Consider the following 24,000-nt stretch of genomic DNA (forward strand, 5'->3'; position numbering starts at 1 on the left):
TAGTTATTCAAACTTCCTTTTTTGTCTTCACCAGCCATCTGTGCATCTCACTGCTTCAGCTCCAGAGAGCAATCCAGCAGTACTGCCTGTTCTGAAATAGCTGGAGGGGACACTTAACATCACCGTGGACTCCCCTTTCCAGAAAAACAATGTCCGAAAGTCAGAAATAAGGCAAAAAAAAAAAAGATGCAAAACAGAATACATGCCTCAGGGGCATTAGACCTTCTAGAAGGATATAACTTTGATTGTTTATTCTTGATTCAATATTTTATAAGCCTTTAAAATTAGCTATTTATTTGTTAAAAACCATTAGGGTACAAATGGCTTTTATCCAGGAGTGGTGCAAATGATTTTTTTTCCTGTAGAGATAAAAATCATGTTCTGTTTATGGAGAAGATAACACGAAAGGTTGTAGCTTTATTGCCTTCAGGAAAAATAACCGGTTTTGTACCTAACTCAGTGACCTTACTCCCCATTTTTTCCTTTCACGAACCATGTATCAGATGATCTTACACACCTGGTTCTCTCATGAATGAGTTAAAATAAAACTTTGACACTTATACCTTAGATATTTATAGGAAAACTATACTTCCTTTTGCTTTTTTAACTTTTGTGTTTATACATTTTTTGCTTTTTTAACATTTTAAACATCCTTTCTACAGTCCCCTGCTCCTCCCACCCCCTCCCCCGTCTCTGTTTCTGATTCCCTTTGGACTCACCAGAATGCAGTTCCATGTCACAAGTCCTGGGCCTCCCTCAAGGGCTGTGGTAAGCACACCTTTGGGTATAAATGCTTTTAAAATGAATTGCTCAATTGCTATTATCTATAGCAGAATCTGGACACCAAGATGTCCAGCAATAGAAAATTATGGCACATCAACACTAAATATGGAGAAGGCAATGGCACCCCACTCCAGTACTCTTGCCTGGAGAATCCCATGGATGGAGAAGGCTGGTGGGCTGCAGTCCATGGGGTCACAGAGAGTCAGACATGACTGAGTGACTTCACTTTCACTTTTCACTTTCATGCATTGGAGAAGGAAATGGCAACCCACTCCAGTGTCCTTGCCTGGAGAACCCCAGGGACAGGGGAGCCTGGTGGGCTGCTGTCTATGGGGTCACACAGAGTCGGACACGACTGAAGCGACTTAGCAGCAGCAGCAGCAACACTAAATATCATGCAGCTATTAAGCGTAATCATTGTCAAGCCTATCGCAGCCACATGGAAATGCTCAAGTAAACTTGTGAGAAGATGGCTTCCCTGGTGACCCAGTGATAAAGAATCCACCTGCCAATGCAGGAGACGTGGGCTCGATCCCTGGTTGGAGAGCATCCCACATGCCGCGGAGCAACTAAGCCTGTGTGCCACAGCTATGGAACCTGCGCTCTGGAGCCCGCGAGCCATGACTACAGAGCCCGTGCGCCCTAGAGTCTGTGCTCTGAAACAAGAGAAGCCTCGCAAGGAAAGCCCATACACCGCTCCTAGAGAATCGCCCAGGCTTGCTACAGCTAAAGAAAGCCCGCGCGCGGCAGCGAGGACCCGGAGCAGTCAAACGTAAATAAATAAATAAAGTGTTAAGGGGAAAAGTATATAAAAAAGACGTTGTATAAAATATGAATTGGAAGGTGAGATAAGCATGAAAATATCTGTGAGGAGGGGCTATTAGGAAGCTTTTTTGTTTTTTTCTCAGTGTTTTTAACCATGGCTTTTGTCCTTACAATGAAAAAATGTAAGAAAGTTGAAAACCCAAGCAGGCAGAGCATTAACATTATATGATATTATTGATATGAAATGGATAGTTACCACCAACATGGTCACAGAACAATGGCTGGGAGATTTCATTGGGTGACTCTCCTAAAATCTCCCAAACTTACCCATTCTGTCACCCTTTCACCTCCAAACACTTAGGGAGCTCTGTGTGTGCATGCAAGTCGCTCAGTCGTGTCTGACTGTGACTCTATGTGCTGTAGCCCGCCAGGTTCCTCTGTCCGTGGGATTCTCCAGGCGAGAGGGCTGGAGTAGGTTGCCATGCCCTCCTCCAGGGGGTCTTCCCAACCCAGGGATCGAACCTGCATGTGGGTTCTAATTTACCACCAGCGCCACATGGGAAGCCCATGAACTCTGAGGTCACTTTAACTCCATCTGCTATATGACTGGGCAGGGAAAGGCAAGACCCAGGGCGTCAGATGAAACTTGGTGGGGCAGGACTTCTAAGCTTCCGAAGGCTTATAAGGGCATGCAAGACCACAACACTCAGACTCATGGACAGGTATCAGCAGCTCTGCTCACAGACTCCCCGAAGGCCTGCAGTCCCTTTGGAGGGCTGTCAAGACCCCGCTGCCCATCCCTGCCCTTGGCATGGTCACTGCTGCTAGCCCGCTGTTGACCTACTCAGATCCACCTTTGGGCCAGAGAAGGTGAGTGTGCGCCCTCTAGACCCCGAACTGGGACCCAGGCCCAATTCCCCTTTGTCCACCCTGCCTTCTTGCCACTTGCAGCTTCCACGCCTGGCCATGGAGAGGCTTCCCGGCCATGGACGTAGTGCTGGCTGTCCTTCAGAGCCCAGACATTCCCCCCGCCCTCTTGGAGGAAACCACAAAAACAAAGCAGGAGCCAGCTTTGTTCCGAGGGGAATGTTTTCACCCTGTTTCTGCTTCATGAAACTCTTTGGCCTATAACACAGGCAGTGAAGCATCCTGAGGCTCCCTGAGGTACCCGTGCTGCCAGCCCGATGACCTGCCAGCTCCAACCTCACTTGGAGTTGCTTTTATTTCTCTGGCAGCTTTTTGAAGTTGGCTCTCTTCTGCGTGTATGTATTTACAAACAGAGTTTTATGTTCCTCAAAAATCTCCTTTCTTTTGAGTCCCTGAGTCAGTCTTTGTTCAGTGAGTAACAGAGTCCTACTTTGTTTGATAGGTTGGTACATTCTTAGCCAATTTTCAAGCACAGATCGCGAACATAAGCTCCTAATGGGCAGGGACATACTTTACATTTTTAAATAGCTAACATAATGCCCTACACAAAATAAATATCTATTGGCAACCTGGAAACAATCCTAATGTTCATCATTAGGAGAGTGGATAAACAACTAATCTATTCATACAATGGAATACCATTTAGCAATAAAAAGGAACACTTCACTGATGCATACCACAGCGTGGATGAATCTCCAGAACATTACACTGAGAAAAAGCAGCCAGTTGCAAAGGAGCATGTACCATTTGATTCCATCTGTTTGAAGCTCTAGAACCAGCAATGCTAGTCAATGTGGATTGAATGCTTGTACCTCTCTCCCCATTGTTATGTTGAATCCATAGCCCTCAGAGTGTCTGTATTTGAGATGGGGCCTCTATGGAAGTGATTAGGTTAAATAAGATCATGAGAGAGGGACCCTGATCCTAGAAGATTCCTGTCCTTTTAAGGAGAGACACAGGAGGGCTCACTGTCCATCTGCCGGTACAAAGAGGAGGTCGTGTTAGGACACGGTGAGAAGGTAGCTGTCTGAATCAGCTGGAACCTTCCTCCCAGACTTCCAACCTCCATGGGAAAGTAACCATGAGAAAGTCAATTTCTGTTGTTTAAGCTACTCAGTCTATGGTATTTTATGAACACTATGGCAGCCCAAGCTAAGACAAGGTCAGAGCAGGGGTTGCTGCTGGGGGAGCTGGCATGACTGGAAAAGGACACACGGAAGCCTCTAGGGTGAAGCATACGCACTACATCCCAACTGGGCGGTGGTCACATGGATATTTACCTGGGTATATGCAAAAAAGGGTTGAGCTATACCCTTCCGACATATGTATTTTACTGTATGCAGATTGCAACTCGATAAAGAACTGAAAATTAAATCTGTTGGTAAGAATGATTATCTCTTCACTGTGACTCACAGCCTGCAACGGATCCATTTGGGATGAAGGTTTGACAAGCACCTGCCATGTACAGATTCTCACGGGGACAGCAAAGGGCGGTGGGTGGAGCAGCCCTGGCCCCTGGTTCCCAGGGAGGCGTTTCCACCTCCTGAGTCCACGCCTGGAAGTCCTCAAGTCACGGCCGCTGAGCCAAATCAGACCGAATGCTGACGGTTCGGTAAGAGATGTTTTGACACCTGGGAAGCCATGTTAACCAGTCATGCTTCCATGGAGGCAGCTGTTGCCTGGTTCCTTTGAGAACCAGCCCTGCCCAGAGCTGCTCAGACGCTGGCAAATTCCACCAGGGAAAGCAAAAGGGAAATAGGAAAGCCGATGCAGAAAGTCTTAATGAGATATGAAACTGTGCAATTCTGACCTTGAAGACTACTTCTTCGCAAGCAAAAGAAGCTGGAAAACAGTTAACGCCCACACTCCAGCGGTTGGCTTTTCTGTGATGTGCGGCAATAATGGGGCTTTTAGCACCCTGGAATAGAACTGAGAAATGCCTCGCCGGGGGCTCCCACGCCCTTCTCTCCTGACTTTGGCAATGCTGACGAGATGCAGTCAGCCCCCAGCGCAGAGCACCATAAACAGGGGAAAAATCGAGGTGGTCCTCCCCAGGGATCCCAGGCACTTTGCCATTAAAAAACATTCTTTTTGAAAATCACTGACATTCTAGGACAGGTAAACTTGTGACATACCTGCCACCCATCTTCCATCCTGAGCCTTAGCAGATGTTCTAAGTTGATCATAGCACGTTTCATCACTCGGCCCAGTTCTAGAATCAGCCATATGCTAGAGCCAGCTGGCACCACCTCATGACACCCGATGGTTAAACCTCAGGAATCTTGGGACTTCCCTGGCTGTCCAGTAGTTAAGACTCCAAGCCTCCAATGCAGGGGGCATGGTTTCAATCCCTGATTAGGGAACTAAAATCCCCATGCCACATGGCATGACCAGAACGTTAAAAATAATTCAGGAACTGGAAGCAACCTAGATGCCCATTGACAGATGAATGGATAAAGAAGTTGTGGTACATATACACAATGGAATATTACTCAGCCATAAAAAGGAATGCATTTGAATCAGTTCTGAGGTGGATGGACCTAGAACCTATTATACAGAGTGAAGTGAGTCAGAAAGAGAAAGATAAATATTGTATTCTAACACACATATACAGAATCTAGAAAAATGGTTTGGAAGAATTTACTTACAGGGCAGCAATGGAGAAACAGGCATACAGAATAGAATTATGGACATGGGGAGAGGGGAGGAAAGGGTGAGATGTATGGAAAGAGTAACATGGAAACTTATATTACCATATGTAAAATAGATAGCCAATGGGAATTTGCTGTCTGGCTCAGGAAACTCAAACAGGGGCTGTGTATCAACCTAGTGGGGTGGATGGGGAGGAAGATGGGAGGGAGGTTCAAAAGGGAGGGAATATATGTCTACCTGTGGCTGATTCAGGTTGAGGTTTGACAAAAAACAACAAAATTCGTAAAGCAATTATCCTTCAATAAAAAATAAATTAAAAAATAATAATTCAGGAATCTTGACAGCTGTTTGTTAAGCATATTCATTATTAAAACTAAATGATATAAGTTAATACTTGAATTACATTAAAAGAAAAAGTAATGGATCCTCAAAATTCATCCTTTTATTAATTGTCTTATCACCTTTTATGACTATCTACGTGCCTGAGGTTATTCACAAATACGGTATCTGGAAATGCTGCATAATGGTGTGCTACTGGGTATCTCTTCCCAACTCCGTGTTGACAGATACAGCATTAGCTTCAAATATGTCACCATGACAGTATTTACATCCCAGAAACCAGTAAATCCAAGAAGTCAAGGCATCCTCCCCACTCCCCTGGTGAGAGACGTTTTTAAACATCGACCAGCACACCATCACCGGATGTCAACATCAGAAAATGAGAGAGCCCAGAGGAGGCAGACTGTGCCAGGCAAATTCCTTTCTGCCTATAATAGGGGGAGAAGTGCTGGTCAGCATGCCTTTCCTCTGGCATGCAAAGACACAACTCTAAGCACTCACAGAGGAAACAGGAAGAAAGAGACGGAGAGACCGCCTGGATCCAGCCATGCCCGAAGCCAGGAAGACCTGCTGCATGGATTTTACTCTTGTGAGACTTGCCTAGGGGCATCATTTTCTCCATCTGACGAAGACATCAGGAGGACTCACAGGTCAGCCCAGGAGGGGACAGGTGACTCTTTGCCCTGGAGTCTTCCATGCGAGTGCCAGAAGGAGTCCTCTGAGGACCATGGGCTGAGGTCAGGCAAACGCAGGAGCAAACAAGGGGTGGAGCAGCTGGAGAGGCTGGTCAGGAGGGGGGCGTCTGGGAAGCCCTGAGACCCAAGAGGGGTGCAGGCAGGGGTGTGAGGCTCCAGAAAGAACGGATCTGGGGTTTCTTGCTGGGAAGTGTGGCCTGGCTGCAAAGGGTAGTAGAGGCTGAAACGTGGGCGGAGAGTAGGTCCAGGCCTCAGAGAACTTGCTCACAGGGATGGCGACATAGAGACCTTTTTCATAATTTCAGGCAGTGATCACACAAGAGGGATAAGTTGCCATAGCCAGGGCCAAGTGAGGGCACTGTGGATCAGGGTGGGGGCCTCAAAGTTGGCCTGAGTCAGTGGCTCCAGCAGGTGCTTACCTCCCACAGCGGCTGCCCTTTCTTATCCCCCTTTATTTATTTTAACTTAAAATCCCGCTCTAAAATACTGGAGCCTAGTCTTCACCATGCAGCAGAATCACCCAGGTACCCCTCCTAAAAGGCAGACTTGGGGGCTGTGCCCCTAGGAAATTCCATTGAGAGGTTCCGAAACTAGGCCAGGAATCTCAGGTTGTGAGTCCCTCGGGGAAGATTTCCCATTTTATTGTCAGTTTTCGCCTCTGGCAAAAGCAGCAAGAGCCAATCGGGGCAGGCAGGACTGGTCACAGAATTTGCAGAGTCCAGCATAAAGGGAAATTGCAGGGCCCCTTGTTCCAAAGTTATTAAGGATTTCAAGACTGCAGAACATTTAACCAGGCACAGACCCATCCAAGCAGGTGACTGCCCCCAGGAAGCCCTGCTAGCCGGGCCCTGTCTGCCTGTGGGGCTCCTGTGTCATCTCAGTATTTGTGTTAGCGACCAGGATTCTTGGTCTCCTAACTCAGTAGAAATTAATATGAGGCTGGACTGGAATTCAGGCAAGGCTTTGCTGGGGCCGCAGTGGGGGGAGCGAGAACAGTAAACAATATCCTTGTTCGATCGCTCCCCACGCAGGGATGAACTGGTTCCCTATACAGGGTGAAGGCCGAGGTGTGTGCAGGGGGTGGGCAGGACGGGTGGCTCAGTGGTCAGCTCACCCCTTGGTGGTGCCAAGTGCAGGGGGCACGCACATGCCCTGCTCTTGCCCCTGACTTCCTGTTTCTGCTCCCAGCCCTTCAGAAGTGGCAGTTGTGTGTTGGTGTCTTCTTCACGCTGCTGCTGCAGCTTGGTCTGCATTTCAGCCATGTCCGCCTCTGCGACCTTACGGACTGCAGCCCGCCAGGCTCCGCTATCCGTGGGATTTCCCAGGCATCCCCCAATGGTGTATACACACTGTTATTATTAGTCCCTTATCCTTTCTGTTTTGCTGCTAGAGGAGACATTCATCTAAGTACAAGCACTACAGCAAAGGGCCCAGGGCCCAGGGCCCAGTCGGTCTCATCTGTACTCCAGGGGTTGCCCACCTGCCTTTCAAGGACAGTGGCTCCAGGCAAAAGGCAGTGAGTCTTGAAACCCAGTGTCTTGACTTTGGAGGAAAGCCGTGGTCCTCCAGGGTTGGACAGAGCAGCTCTTCAGACTTGGGGAAGTTCCACTTCCTCCCAGGCCCCTGAGGCTCCAGAGCTATGGCTGGGTCACTGCTGGAATCTGGAACAAACACAGAAATGTCTCAGGGAGATGGGAACAAGGCGGGGAGAGGACCCTGCATCTGAGAGCCCAACTAGAAAGGAAGCTGCAGATAAACATCCACAGGGGGTCAAAGCCTGCTGAGCCTCGGGCCCGACTCTTGTTGGCCGGGTCACTCTTTCCACTCTCTGATCCTGTACTGAGAAGACACCAAAGCATTGGGGTGACCAACGCATCCCAGTTTGCTTGGGACGTCCCTCGATTCAGCAACAAGAGCCCTGAGCACTGTTCACTGGGTTAGCCTGGGTGAACCAGGAAGGATGGCTAGTCAGCCTCCAGAATTGCGAGTCGCAGGGCCCTGTGTGCAAGGGTTCAGGGACTCCTGTGGGCAGGGGTCCTCCGAGACTCACTGGCTGAGTTCCCGCGATCTGATGCAGCAGCTCAACAGCCTCGCTGGCGGCAGCTGCACTTTTCCTCCGTGTTCACAGGACCTCCTGTCACTCACAATCAGATTCAGCACAGCTTACTAGTGTGGCTGTGGCCAGTGATTTATTGCTCTTGGTTTTTCCTCCCCAAAACCTCATGCTCTGAGCAGTGGTCCCCGTCTCTGGGGACATATGAGAATTCCCCTATGGGGATTCCCCTAGGTCATTCTGACCCACCGCCAGGGTTAAAGCCCTGAAGCTCTAGGACCTAGAACACCAGGCACGTGATTTCCCCTTTGTCCAAAACAGTTTATATATATGTATATATATATATATTTTTTTTTTTCAGGAAAATCTTGGCTCTGCTCAGGGTCTCCTTCAGCTCACCTTTCTGCAGCTGTGAAAGGGCCTCCACTCAGGCATAGTTCTGGTTTAAGCAATTCTTTTTTTAACCAAAAAAGTCAGTCCTAGATTACATTTTCTTGATAGTCAAACATTTGGCACTGTCCCTATGATCAATGCAGACGTCTTATCTCCAGGTATTTACTTGCCTCTTAAAGATGAAATCCTGAACTCCAGGTTTAATGACAATGACCAGGAGGATCTATTGATTGTCCAGCTGGAACACTTTTATTCTAAGGATACAGTGAATTTGATGACCAACCCTGTTCCCTTCTTTACACTGGCTACTGGGAAGCTCAGAGAGTTTCACTTTTGCAATTGCCTACATGCTTTGTAAGTTAAGTTTACTTTTGGTTTTATCTTGCTCCCTAAGCTTATTTTTTTCTCTGTCCTTATCTATTTATTCTGTCCTGTTGAATTGAATGCACACACAAGCCACCACAAATCCTTTCAAAAGCAGAGACTAATATATAAATAAAGTACAAATGGTAATTGCTATGATTAGGAAACTTAATGAAACTATGAGTCATGCCATGTGGGGCCACCCAAGACGGACAGGTCATGGTGGAGAGTTCTGACAAAACGTGGTCCACTGGAGAAGGGAATGGCAAACCACTTCAGTATTCTTGCCTTGAGAACCCCATGAACAGTATGAAAAGGCAAAAAGGTAGGACACTGAAAGATGAACTCCCCAGGTCAGTAGGTGCCCAATATGCTACTGGTGATCAGCGGAGAAATAACTCCAGAAAGAATGAAGACATGGAGCCAAAGCAAAAACAAGGCCCAGTTGTGGATGTGACTGGTGGTGGAAGTAAAGTCTGACGCTATAAAGAGCAATATTGCATAGGAACCCAGAATGTTAGGTCCATGAATCAAGTTAAATTAGAAGTGGTCAAGCAGGAGATGGCAAGAGTGAACGTCGACATTTTAGGAATCAGTGAACTAAAATGGACTGGAATGGGTGAATTTAACTCAGATAACCATTATATCTACTACTGTGGGCAAGAACGGAGAAGGCGATGGCACCCCAGTCCAGTACTCTTGCCTGGAAAATCCATGGACAAAGGACCCTGGTGGGCCGCAGTCCATGGGGTCGCTAAGAGTCGGACACGACTGAGCGACTTCACTTTCACTTTTCACTTTCATGCATTGAAAAAGGAAATGGCAACCCACTCCAGTGTTCTTGCCTGGCGAACCCCAGGGATGGGGAAGCCTGGTGGGTTGCCATCTCTGGGGTCGCACAGAGTCGGACACGACTGAAGCGACTTAGCAGCAGCAGCAGCAGTGGGCAAGAATCTCTTAGAAGAAATGCAGTACCCTCATAGTCAACAAAAGAGTCTGAAATGCAGTACTTGGGTGCAATCTCAAAAATGACAGAATGATCTCTGTTTGTTTCCAAGGCAAACTATTCAATACCACAGAAATCCAAGTCTATGCCCCGACCAGTAATGTTGAAGAAGCTAAAGTTGAAGGGTTCTATGAAAGCCTACAAGATCTTCTAGAACTAACACCAAAAACAGATGTCCTTTTCATTATAGGGGACTGGAATGCAAAAGTAGGAAGTCAAGAGATCCTGGAGTAACAGACAGATTTGGCCTTAGAGTACAAAACGAAGCAGGGCAAATGGTAACAGAGTTTTGCCAAGAGAGCGCACGGGTCATGGCAAACACCCTCTTCCAACAACACGAGAGATGACTCTACACATGGACATCACCTGATGGACAATACTGAAGTCAGATTGATTATACTCTTTGCAGCCAAAGATGGAGAAGCTCTATACAGTCAGTAAAAACAAGACTGGGGGCTGACTGTGGCTCAGATCATGGACTCTTTATTGCCAAATTCAGACTGAAATTGAAGAAAGTAGGGAAAACCACTAGACCATTCAGGTATGACCTAAATCAAATCCCTTATGATTATGCAGTGGAAGTGTGAAATAGATTTAAGGGACTAGATCTGATAGATAGAGTGCCTGATGAACTATGGATGGAGGTTTGTGACATTGTACAGGAGGTAGTGATTAAGACCTTCCCCAAGAAAAAGAAATGCAAAAAAGCAAAATGGCTGTCTGAGGTGGCCTTCTAAATAGCTGAGAAAAGAAAAGAAGCTAAAGGCAAAGGAGAAAAGGAAAGATGATATACCCATCTGAATGCAGAGTTCCAAAGAATAGCAAGGAGAGATAAGAAAGCCTTCCTCAGCGATCAATGCAAAGAAATAGAGGAAAACGATAGAATAGTAAAGACTAAAGTTCTCTTCAAGAAAATTGGAGATACCAAGGGAACATTTCATGCAATGATGGGCACAATAAAGGACAGAAAAGGTATGGACCTAACAGAAGCTGAAGCTACTAAGAAGAGGTGGCAAGAACACACAGAATAACTATACAAAAAAAGATCTTCATGACCCAGATAACCATGATATCCAGATAACCAGATAACTCACTTAGAGCCAGACATCCTGGAATGTGAAGTCAAGTGGGTCTTAGGAAGCATCACTATGAACAAAGCTAGTGGAGGTGATGGAATTCCAGTTGAGCTATTTCCAGTCCTAAAAGATGATGCTGTGAAAGTGTTGCACTCAACATGCCAGCAAATTTGGAAAACTCAGCAATGGCCACAGGATTGGAAAAGGTCAGTTTTCATTCCAATTCTGAAGAAAGGCAATGCCAAAGAATGTTCAAACTACTGCACAATTGCACTCATCTCACATGCTAGCAAAATAATGCTAAAAATTCTTCAAGCCAGGCTTCAACAGTACGTGAACTGTCAACTTCCAGATGTTCCAGCTGGATTTAGAAAAGGCAGAGGACCCAGTAATCAAATTGCCAACATCCACTGGATCATAGAAAAAGCAAGAGAATTCCAGAAAAATATCTACTTCTGCTTCATTGATTACACCAAAGCCTTTGACTGTGTGAATCACAACCAACTGTGGAAAATTCTTCAAGAGATAGGAATACCAGACCACCTGATCTGCCTCCTCAGAAATCTGTATGCAGGTCAGGAAACAACAGTTAGAAATGGACATGAAACAACAGACTGGTTCCAAATTGGGGAAGGAGTACGTCAAGGCTGTATATTGTCACCCTGCTTATTTAACTTAAATGCAGAGTACATTATGCGAAATGCTGGGCTGGATGAAGCACAAGCTGGAATCAAGATTGCCGGGAGAAATATCAATAACCTCAGATATACAGATGACACAACCCTTAAAGAAGAAAGTGAAGAGGAATTAAAGACCTTCTTGATGCAAATGAAAAGAGAGAGTGAAAAAGTTGGCTTAAAACTCAACATTCAAACAACTAAGATCATGGCATCTGGTCCCATTACTTCATGGCAAATAGATGGGGAAACAATGGAAACAGTAAGAGACTTTATTTTCTTGGGCTCCAAAATCACTGCAGATGGTGATTGCAGCCATGAAATTAAAAGACGATTGCTCCTTGGAAGAAAAGTTGTGACCACCATAGACAGTGTATTAAAAAGCAGAGACATTACTTTGCTGACAAAGGTCCATCTAGTCAAAGCTATGGTTTCTCCAGTAGTCATGTATGGATGTGAGAGTTGGACTATAAAGAAAGCTGAGGGCCAAAAATTGATGCTTTTGAACTGTGGTGTTGGAGAAGACTCTTGAGAGTCCCTTGGACTGCAAGGAGATCCAACCAGTCTAACCTAAAGGAGATCAGTCCTGAATATTCATTGGAAGGACTGATGCTAAAGCTGAATCTCCAATACTTTGGCCACCTGATGCGAAGAGCTGACTCATTAGAAGAGACCCTGATGCTGGGAAAGATTGAAGGCAGGAGGAGAAGGGGACAAAAGGAGATGAGATGGTTGGATGGCATCACCTACTTGATGGACATGAGTTTGAGTAAGCGCCAGGAGTTGGTGATGAATAGGGAAGCCTGGTGTGATGCCATGTGTGAGGTCGCAAAGAGTTGGACATGACTGAGTGTCTGAACTGACTGATTATGAGGAAGGGAAAGAGCCCAAAAAATACAGGAGACTCTACATAGCAGATCCTGCAGACTCTCATGATGCAAGGTTTCCAGTTTTGGGTGAATACTTCTGCCCCACCCCATCTCATACAAAATAAAAAATTAATACTCAAATGCCCGACCCAGGGAACTCACTTCAGCTTTCTCTATGAAACTGTTTCCTAGCCTCTCCACACAGTCCGAGCTGAGTAACTAACAAATGTCTTCAATAGCACATTTATCCTTCCCGGTCAAGAGCACAATTATCTTGATTGGTTGACAAGCTCGAGTCTGTGCTCTCCAGGGGTGATGTCACTGCTGGGTGGGAGTGCTACCAGAGTCAGTTGTTATAATTAATTTACTTACTTAGTTGCTGAGGGGGCCTTTTGCAATAATATGCAAATGTCATTTAAAACTTACAGCAATATTTTGAGCCAAGAGCACAGCCTTTTTTAACAGGAATGCAGGGAAGCCTTAAACACCTGAAGTTAAGCTCTTTGTGGCTGATGACTTGGTTCTCAGCATGGTTATATTTGTATCAGAAAGTTGGTTATTCCAGGAATGCTTTTGCTCAGAAAGCAGGGAGGCTGGGTAGGATATCAAAGATTTCTTCACTTTCTTCCAGCTGTGTGACTATTGGGAGATTCTGTTTAAATGGCTCAGGCACAATCTCCATTTTATAACGCATGTCCAATTTCCATCATAGACTCTTAGTGCTGAAAATCTCTGCTGCTGCTGCTAAGTCGTTTCAGTCGTGTCGGACTCTGTGTGACTCCATAGATGGCAGCCCACCAGGATTCCCCGTCCCCGGGATCCTCCAGGCAAGAACACTGGAGTGGGTTGCCATTTCCTTCTCCAATGCATGAAAGTGAAAAGTGAAAGTGAAGTCGCTCAGTCGTGTCTGACTCCTAGTGACCCCATGGACTGCAGCCTACCAGGCTCCTCCGTCCATGGGATTTTCCAGGCAAGAGTACTGGAGTGGGTTGCCATTGGCTTCTCTGGGGAATGTTTAATCCAGCCCTTCCTTCCATGAATACATAGAAATTTGTCCAGGTTCACACAGAGAATAAGCCGCAGACTTTGGATTACAATTCAATCTCCATCACACCTGTGGCCAACCCAGAACCATGCACACTGAATTCAGTCTTAAGGGGCAAGGGAGGGATAAATTAGGGGTTTGGGATCAAAATATACACTCTGGTATATATAAAATAGATCATCAAAAAGGACCTAGAGTATGGCACAGGGAACTATACTCAATGTTTTATGATAACCTATAACGGAAGTGCATGTAAAAAAGGAATATATTTACATATATATGTATAATTGAAGAGCTTTGATGTACATCTGAAACTAACACAATTTTAAATCAATCATACTTCAATAAGCATTAAACAAAAAAAATACTAAAAAGTGTAGTTCTAACTTAAGACAAACTTTCACAGACTTCCTCCAAGCCCTTTCCAACCTCCTCAATGCATTCATTCAAGGGGTGTTCACAATGACGTCCATCCTCCAAGCATTGCAGAGTTGACCGAGGCATCTATGCCCCAAACCATCTGAATGAACAGCCTTCTGAACACATAAAGGAACACAAGTCCTAACGGAAAGTCCCGCAGGCAGTGAGAACTCTCTGTTTGGGAATCCAGCCCCGCCGCCTCTCTATGGGCAGCCGAGACCTGCATTTCTGTCTGCCCCATTCTTGCGTATTAGCAGAACACTTCTGTCAAGAGCGGTCTGCAGCTTGGTACACATACTCTCTCTCGAGCATCATCTCATTTGCTAAAGCCTCCTTTAGAGACAGTCTCACCCCTGTAAATTGGGACACAGTGCAAGGCACATCCACGGGGTGAAATCCAGCTGCACCTGAGGAACGGCTGTCCCTGTGGTCTCCCCCACCCACGTGTCCTACCCTGGGCCACCATCCCCTGCCAGGTCTTGGATAGTGTTTGGGGAGAGTTGGGTGCTGAACTGATGGCATCTGGATCATATCAGATTTTCAAATGTCAGACTAAACGTATTTTCTGGTCTTTTCCCGAGGGCTAAGATTGGACTGCTCATAAATTTGTCTCCTCTCTCTCTGCATGGATTTTACACTGTAGATTTCACAGATCAGCTGTTTCCAATGCCTTCCTATCTCAAATGGCAGATAAAAATGGAAAAGCTGAGGCTCAGCCAGGACGCCAAGAAGACACGAGCTGCGGGCGTGCGACCCCTTGTTTGGGTGTTCAAGACGACAGTAATGCTGCCTGGAGTTTACTTCACATAGCCACCCTGCTGTCTCCAGCTCTGATCCAGCCTACAGAAGGGAGAGAGAAGCTTTAAAAAAAATGATAATAAACAATGAGGTCACAGCCCAGAACATCCCAGCCTTCCTGGACCCAGCCAAACAAAAACAATCTTAGTGGCAACAGAAGCCGTGTGGGTCCTTTGAGTCAAGGGATCATGGCTGGTAGAGCCAAGCAGGATGAAACTCACAACTAGGGGAGTTCACTTAAGAATCATGGCTTAGAACTGAAGAATCTCAACACCAGTCCCAGACAGTCTTCTATCCTAGGTTCTAAACTCTAGCAACTCAAGCGGTGTCTAGCACACAGCAAGCAGTCAATAACCCACAACTACCTACTCTGCTGGGCTGTGATTCCAGAGCCCAGCACAGCACTTGGAACATCGTAAGTATTCAATAATTGTTGACAGACTGATTACATTCATAGAAAATAACTGAGTGTTCAGACTCACTGAAGGAAAGAAAGAAGGGAGGAAGGCAGGAAGGGAGAAAGGAAAGGAGGGAAGGATATTATTAAATCTCTGCCTAAAGCTAACAAGTCAAAAAGTTGGACTCCGTTTCTCACAAGTCAATCCCTTCAGCTGTTGGACACTTTGCTCTCAACATTATAAAGTCCTCCCATCGATGGAGCCAAAATCTGCCATGTTGTAACTCCCTCTTGGCAGGTCTAGTTTTCTCATCTATGTCTTCCTGGCTCTTTCCAGAGGGTCCTTCCCAGAAGGAAGCAGACCTTCTGCATTCTCTATCTGTAAGTGTTGGAAGCTAGCAGGAAACCACAGGGTTTTTAGCCGCAGAATCACAGGAAGGGAGAGTCTGAAGAAATCAACAAGTCTGTTTCGTCTAAGAATTCATTTGCTCTGGTTTCCCCAGGCATCTGTGGAATGATGTCTTTAAAAAGACCTAGGTCTGCCATCCTTGTTACCAATGCCAAGAGCAAGCCTTCCTATACCAAGATGGCGGCCACAGAGCAATGAGGCCCATGGACGCTTTGGTGACCTCATCACGTGTCAATTAGGCTGACCCACATTTCCCAGACTGATCTTTCTTGCATGTTTTCAGCAAGGTTGGTTACACTGTTTGCCTCAGTTCAGATAACAGAAAGGGTTCCCTAGACTCCACAGAATATACTCGTGTTCAATTCAGTTCAGTTCAGTTCAGTCGCTCAGTCGTGTCTGACTCTCTGCGACCCCATGGACTGCAGCACACCAGGCCTCCCTGTCCATCACCAACCTCTGGAGCTTGCTCACACTCATGCCCATTGAGTCGGTGATGCCATCCAACCATCTCATCCTCTGTCCTCCCCTTCTCCTCCTGCCTCATGTTAAGGCTTTTATTTAAAGCCAGAAGATCCAGTGCAAGGAAAGAAAGAGAGCGCAGGGCAAAAGCATAGCCCTGAGACACAGGATCTGTACACTGGGGCCCAGCCTTTGTCCACATGGACTGCACTGAATCTCTGGATTGAACTGCCGAGACCTGTGTGAGGAAACTTGGCTTCAGGAGAACTCACTGAAAGGGGCCGGGGGCCATGCCAGCCAGGCTTCTCAAAACTGGTAAGGCCGTTGCAATCCACCAGCAAAGAAGAGATCCCTGAGGCTTGCCAGGAGAGTTTCAGACCTCAGACAGGGCATCACACACCTCATTGCCTTCACCTTGGTCATAAGTCAAAAACCAGACGTTCAGTGTCCCCAGAAGTGAAGGCAGGGCTGTTCCGATCTCTCCGCAGCAGGGCACAGGGGAGATTTTTGGACAGAAGGGAAGAAGCAGGCATGTAGGACGTGCAAGTTGTTACTGATCTGCTGACTCATCTGCCCAAAGTGGTAGGATTTTCCCTGACTCCTCCCTCAGCACCTCTGCTCTGATTTCTGGGCCAGGAGTCGGCGTTTAGATTCATGACAAAGGGCCCGGCTTCTGCAGGATACCCATACCGCCCACATAGAGACAGCAGACGTCAGTGCCTCTGCATGGGGGTCCAGCCCATGCTTATGGGTTCCAGCCTGTTCTTGATTTCCCCCCGCTCAGTATCATCTTTCCTTCATAGCTGCCTGTCCTGACTTCAAGCTTCAGCATCAGATGTGAAGACAGCAGCCTTGCGGAGACCACTTGCAGCCCCTGCAACTATGTGAGGTCATATCTGAGACAAATCCTGCATCTCCTGTTTTTGCCTCTCAGTGGATCTGTTTGTCCGGCTGACTCCTGACCACTGGCTGATGGGTGCTCTGCTGTCCCCTGGGAGCACAGTCCTCGTCCTCCCCTCTCCCTCTGTGTTGCAGGAAAATGCCACGTGGAGGCCAATTCCCTGGACTCTGCTTCCACACACAGGACCACTCGACTTGCGAGCACCTCTGACGATCTCTGGTCGGCGTGCAGGTGGGAGGCTGGGGGTGCAGCCCTGTTCTCAGGGATGGAGGAGGCTGACTGTCTATGCAGACGAGCAGGTCCCAGGCGAAGAGCCCAGGAAGCTCAGCTAATTTCTCACAAGAGGAAAAATGCCAGTGACAAGAAATGGCTGGAGAACTCCACTAGCCACAGGGAGTGGAGATCCTTAGGTCTCTCAGAAGCCTCAAGGCAGGAGAGCAAGATGAGCCCACAGCACAGACAGGAGGGCGCCTCGCCACATGGGTGTCGGGACAGACGCCTAGCCCACTGCATCCCAGGAGGCTCGGCGTGCGAGGGAGATGATGACACGCTTTCTCCAGGCCCACACCCAGCGGTTGGGATCTCGGGCACCTTCCACCCGAGAGGCTGCAGACCTTGGGGCTGCAGCTGGCCTGCTGCCATGTTTCGTTCGGCCTTAACAGTACAGTTAGAAGTTTTTTAATTCGTTGCCAGTTTTTACTAATTTGTGATTTCACATTTAAAAAAAAATCTGCATTTCCCACTTTTCTTGAAAAAAATCAGGAGATTTGGCAAGTCTAGTTCCTATCTTTCAGCATGGCAAAAATTGGCCATAGCTGAGAAACAGCTGTTCTTGTTAGACAGGGAGAGATACTCCTGGCTTCTGTGGCCTCTCTCAACCTACTGCCCTGGCTTATGTGACCTGCCCGCTCCTGGGGGCCCCTGAGTTCACAGGCCCCCGCCCTTCCATCTGCAGCCCACCCCCACCGTAGGGGGCACCCCAGTTGCCAGCGTCCGCACCTCTATGCCTGAGGATGGTCTTTGGGGGTCAGTGCCTCTGTTTGCTCCCCAGCAGGCTGTGAGTGCCCCTCCGCAGCTGTCCTCCGCTGACAGGGTTGGTGCATACACACCCCAGCTCCCCCTTCCTTGGCTGCCATCACTCTGAGGCAGGCTGCCCTCTGACCCCCAGATATCCCCCAAGATGTTATGCCCCAGGTACCCACAGTAGTAGCTGCCCTGATTACATGCCCTTCAAAGCCTGCCCACCTTCCCTCTCTTCCCCTCTCCCCTCCCTGAATAAACCATCTGTTCAGTTTTTTTTGTGCAGTAAGGAGACCTCATATGAGTGTTGTTCTACCAAGCTGCTGTGAATCCTGGCTTAGAGAATACAGAACCACTCACTGCTCTCTGGCCTTCTGGTCAACCAATAAATACATAACTTTGCCTTAACATACTTATGTTCAAAGACATCTTATTTAATATATATTGTGGATTCATGAACATTAAACCCACTGGAGCTCGCGCGGGAATGAAGCTGACCTGACTCTTGCGTCTCCCCCATAAGGCTCATCGCGGCCTTCTGAGCTTAGGACGCTGGCAGCGCTTCAGGACTAGGCTTGGGGCCATTTTAAACAGCAAAATCGCCAACACAAAACACGAAAAGGCGTAAACACAGCACTAAATAGAAAAAGTCAACATTTGCGCCATTCTGTGCGTGTCTGCAAATGATTCTGAGGTTACAGATCAACTGCAGCAAGTAGGCAAAATCACAAAAACAAAATCCATCAGAACACCCCCGCGCCCGCTTCTAGGGGACCCCGAATGAAGACATCTCAGAGGTATTTTCCTCCTCAAGTAGACCAGGGGCAACTAAAAACCCTGGAGGAAACGCAGCACAGTAGTTTCAGGACTTGCCATCAGGTAACAGGGAGGTGACCCATGAGAGAGGGAAACCAACGAGGTGAGTCCTGGGATTTCCCCAGCGTGTTGCCTGGAGACAGTTTCCAGGCTGCAGCGCAGGAGGGTGGAGCTTCTCCGGGTGGAACTGGGGGGTGATCTGAGGAGGTGGAGCTGGGAGACCCGGAGGCAGGGGTGTTATAGGCCTGGGGGGCAGAGCGCTGGGAGCAGAGAGCTGTGAGCAGAGGGCTCTGAGGACCAGCAAGGATCAGAACCTGCCTGTGGTGAAGCTCACCAAGGCCAGGGAAAGGAGCGCCTGGAGGAGCCGAGGGCGGAATCCCCAGCGCTCACACAGGGTGGGCAGCAGCCCCGCTCCAAAGAAGAGATCCTAGACATGCACGGGACACCGGGAGGGGGACTCAGGTCTTGTCTCAGCAGTGGAGACGCTGACCCTCACTTAAACACTGCTCCAAGGCCAGACCTTCTGGGGAAAGCTCAACAATATAGAAATACAGAAGTATCTGGTATCCAACAAGATAAAATTCACAGCATCTGGCATCAAATTAAAAATGACAAGGCATGCAAAGAGTCAGTAAAGTATGACCCATGAGGAGGAGGAAAATGAACAGAAACAGATCAAGAACAACAGATCAAGAAGCGTCCCCAGAGATATGGAGAAAGCAGGGGCGACAAAGCCACACGTGGGTGGGTCTCCCTGAACGGGCAACTCTGGGGTCGACACCCAAGTGCAGACATGAGCCCTATGGCTGGACCTCTGCGAAAAGAGCCACAAGCAGAACAGAGGGTAAAGGAAAGGCCCTGCTGTAGGGTGAGGCTGGCCAGCCTGAGGCTGCTGTCACTGGGGCGGGGGTGGGTGTGGGGGGCGCTCTGCCCGAGGGTGGAGACCCCGCAACCCCACACCCTTAGGTCTCTGAGAGCCCCCGGGAAGGGGAATTTTCTCTCCCATCATCCCCAACTCCCAGAGGTCCCTACATTCTAAACCACATCTCCCAGGGGCTTCCCTGGTTGCCCAGTGGTTACGATTTTGCCTTCCACTCCAGAGGGTATGTAGGGGTTCAGTCCCTGGGCGGAGAGCTCAGATCCCACATGCCTTGGTGCCAAAAAACAGAAAAACAGAAGCACTGCTGTAGCAAGTTCAATAAAGACTTTAAAATGGTCCACATCAAAATAAATAAATAAATAAAACCCACATCTCCCAGAATGCCTGCCTCTTGAACCTGGAAGTCATGCAACTCCCACCCCCAGGACTTCCTGGTGTGGGATTTGGAAAATATGGTCCAATCTGTCAATTCCTATGAGCTGCCCACTGGGGGCTGGGCTGTTGAGAACAGTTGTTTAGGACCCACTCGTTCACCTCTGACTCTGAATGGCTTCAGGGAAAACAAATATGAGCACAGACACACACACACCCACACACACACACACACACACACACACACCCACCCCAGAAGCAGCACCATAGTCCAAAGGAAAAACATTTTTTCCATGAGATGTTTTATGCTCACAATCTAAGATCAAAATCAAATCAGGAAAAAAAAAAATGAGCAATCCATTTCAGGAACCCACCCCACCTTAGTTCCTCCTACAGTTATCAAAAGAGTCACTTCTCATGATGATGGCTACTTACCCTCCATCAATCTGGTCCACCAGATGCCTGAACTCTGAGCTTACCAACTCCCCTGCTGTCTCTTGTCTCCATCAGTTCAGTTGAGTTGTTCAGTCGTGTCTGACTCTTTGCGACCCCATGGACTACAGCACACCAGGCTTTCCTGTCCATCATCAACTCCCAGAGATTGCTCAGACTCACATCCACCGAGTCGTGGTGCCCTCCAACCACCTCATCCTCTGTTGCCCCTTCTCCTACTGCCTTCAATCTTTCCCAGCATCAGGGTCTTTTTCAGTGAGTCAGGTCTTCACATCAGGCAGCCAAAGTATCAGATTTCAGCTTCAGCATCAGTCCTTCAAATGAATATTCAGGACTGATTTCCTTTAGGATGGACTGGTTGCATCTCCTTGCAGTCCAAGGGACTCTCAAGAGTCTTCTCCAACACCATAGTTCAAAAGCATCAATTCTTGGGCGCTCAGCTTTCTTTATAGTCCAACTCTCACATCCATACATGACTAGTGGAAAAACCATAGCTTTGACAGATGACCTTTGTTGGAAAAGTAATGTCTGTTTTTTAATATGCTGTCTAGATTGGTCCCTGGGTTGGGAAGATCCCTGGAGAAGGGAAAGGCTACCCACTCCAGTATTCAGGCCTGGAGAATTTCATGGTCTGTAAAATCTATGGGGTCACAAAAAGTTGGACACGACTGAGTGACTTTCACTTTCATCCAAGGAGCAAGCATCTTTTAATTACATGGCTGCAGTCACCTGCAGTGATCTGCAGTGATTTTGGAGTCCAAGAAAATAAAGTCTGTCACTGTTTCCATTGTTTCCCCATCTATGAAGTGATGGGAGTAGATACCATGATCTTAATTTTTCGAGCCTTGTCTAACTCAATGAAACTATGAGCCATGGTGTGTAGGGCCACCCAAGACAGATGGGTCATGGTGGAGAGTTCTGACAAAATGTGGTCCACTGGAGAAGGGAATGGCAAACCACCTCAGTATTCTCACCTCGAGAACCCCATGAACAGTATGAAAAGGCAAAAAGATAGGATACTGAAAGAGGAACCCCCCAGGTCGGTAGATGCCGAATATGCCCAGTTGTGGATGTGACTGGTGATAAAAGCAAAGTCTGATGCTGTAAAGAGCAATATTGTATAGGAACCTGGAAAGTTAGGTCCATGAATCAAGGTAAATGGAAGTGGTAAGAGTGAACGTTGACATTTTAGGAATCAGTGAACTAAAATGGACTGGAATGGGCAAATTTAACTCAGATGACCATTATATCTACTACTGTGGGCAAGAATCCCTTAGAAGAAATGAAGTAGCCCTCATAGTCAACAAAACAGTCCAAAATGCAGTACTTGGGTGCAATCTCAAAAATGACAGAATGATCTCTGTTTCCAAGGCAAACTATTCAATACCACAGAAATCCAAGTCTATGCCTCAACCAGTAATGTTGAAGAAACTAAAGTTGAAGGGTTCTATGAAGACCTACAAGACATTCTAGAATTAACACCGAAAAAAGATGTCTTTTTCATCACAGAGGACTGGAATGCCAAAGTAGGAAGTCAAGAGCTACCTAGAGTAACAGGCAAGTCTGGCCTTGGAGTACAAAGCGAAGCAGGTCAAAGGCTAACAGAGTTTGCCAAGAGAACGCACTGGTCATAGCAAACACCCTTATCCAGCAACACAAGAGAAGACTCTACACATGGACATCCCCAGATGGTGAATACCAAACTCAGATTGATTATATTCTTGTCTTCATCACTCCCTCCAAAATCTTCAAAAGCCATATCTGCATTGCTGGCATCTGATTTTACATCTTCAAGCCAGACTTGTCCCCTGACCTCCAGGTGGTGGCTCAGAGGTTAAAGCGTCTGCCTGCAATGCGGGAGACCCTAGTTCAATTCCAAGGTTGGGAACATCCCCTGGAGAAGGAAATGGCAACCCACTCTAGTATTCTTGCCTGGAGAGTCCCATGGACGGAGGAGCCTGGTGGGCTACAGTCCACAGGGTCGCAAAGAGTCGGACACGACTGAGCGATTTCACTTTCACTATCCATATGTCTAGCTGCCCACACCTCCCTTCCCTTTAGCTGTCGAGATGCCATCTTCAAGGATGCATGTCCCCCGCTGAGCCTCTGCTGTTCCTCTGCTCCCAGCCTTCCCATCTCCTTCGAGGGCAACTTGATTCCTCCAACTGCCTGGACCCAAAACTTGTAACCATCCTTGACTCATATGTCTCTCACCCACAAATTCACCGACAAATCTTACGGGCTTTTCCTTAAAATACGTGCCCAAGCTGAGCACTCACCTCTGGCTCCAGGGATGCCCTTGTGTCTCGCTGCAGCAACACCTCAGTCGGTCTTCCTGCTTCTGCCCTGTGCTCCCACTGTCTAACTTCAGCAGCCAGAGCGGCCCAGTTAGCATCCCAGTCCATGGTGCCTGTCTTCTGCTTACAGCCCTCCAAGGGCTCCCATCTTAGAGGAAAAGCCCAAGTGCCCTCAGTGCCCCCCAAGTCCTAAAAGATGCCGCCCTTACCTCTCTCACCCCACCCCCACCCGCCCACTCTGTTCCAGCCTCGCGGGCCCTCTGCGAGTCCTCAAAAGGCCAGGCACGCTCTCACCTTTGCACCTGCTGCTCCTCTCCCTGCACCAAGCTGCCCAGTCCTCCTCCTTCAGCAGAGCTTCTGGGACCCCTTCCTCACTCCGGGTCGATTGCCCACCCCCAGCCCCTGCTCTCCAGCTCCCTGCCTCTGTCTTCTCCTTAGCACTACAGCCGTCTCTCCCACTGTAGGTCTTAATCGCGCTTGTCTGTCCCACCAGGCTGTAAGTTCCACAAGGCACACATTTTGCTGTTTTATTCGCTGCAATCTCCGCGCCCAGCCCCCGGGATAATTCGGCAGAAGGTGGAGGCTCTTCATTACGTGTGGTTTGAATGAAGGGAGTTGACAACGGAGGGAGTGTGCCCCTCCCGTTTCAACATCCCTCTCCGTGTCCCCACCTGCTGGGTAGCTGAGGCCGGGCGGGCATTCAGGGGCTTGGGAAGAGCTTGTTATGGGAGCGTCTTCACCAGCTCACCTCCCTTTCAGAAGGAGGAGGAGGAGGGTCCTCAGGAAGGGAGGGAGGGCCCAGCCTGGCTCTCCGGGATCACCTATAGAAGACTGAGGGTGCAAACAGCCCCCCAGCTCCCCGCATTTCCGTCCCTGGAACAGCTTTCTTGAAATCAAGAGGGAATCCTCTTTCCCGCCCCTTTGGGTGGGGAGAGAAGCCTTCCTGGGGTCAGATGCAGATCGGACCTCCCCGGGGTGTTCCCGCTGGGATTGGTCCCAGCAGCGTCAGTGTTTGTTTTCCCCGGGTCGTGTTCCCGAGAACAGTGAGGGCTTTAGGACCAGGAGCCGGGCGCCCGCCCGCCCGCCGCCGGGCCCGCAGCGTCCTGGCCGAGCGCTGAGCGCTGTGTGAAAGCAA

At 48.1% G+C, this 24,000-nt stretch overlaps 1 long non-coding RNA gene across 1 annotated transcript; it reads right to left on the reverse strand.

Annotated features, from left to right (window-relative positions):
• Nucleotides 1–5,554: 5,554 nt before the first annotated feature.
• LOC133252535 (uncharacterized) lies at nucleotides 5,555–23,884 on the reverse strand. Its single transcript, XR_009737964.1, has 2 exons — nucleotides 22,848–23,884; nucleotides 5,555–7,822 (listed from the first exon to the last, which is right to left on the reverse strand). It is a non-coding gene; the product is annotated as an uncharacterized LOC133252535 (long non-coding RNA).
• Between the last annotated feature and the right edge of the window lie 116 nt (nucleotides 23,885–24,000).

This window comes from Bos javanicus, chromosome 1, assembly GCF_032452875.1.
Source record: "Bos javanicus breed banteng chromosome 1, ARS-OSU_banteng_1.0, whole genome shotgun sequence".
Lineage (NCBI taxonomy): Eukaryota > Metazoa > Chordata > Mammalia > Artiodactyla > Bovidae > Bos > Bos javanicus.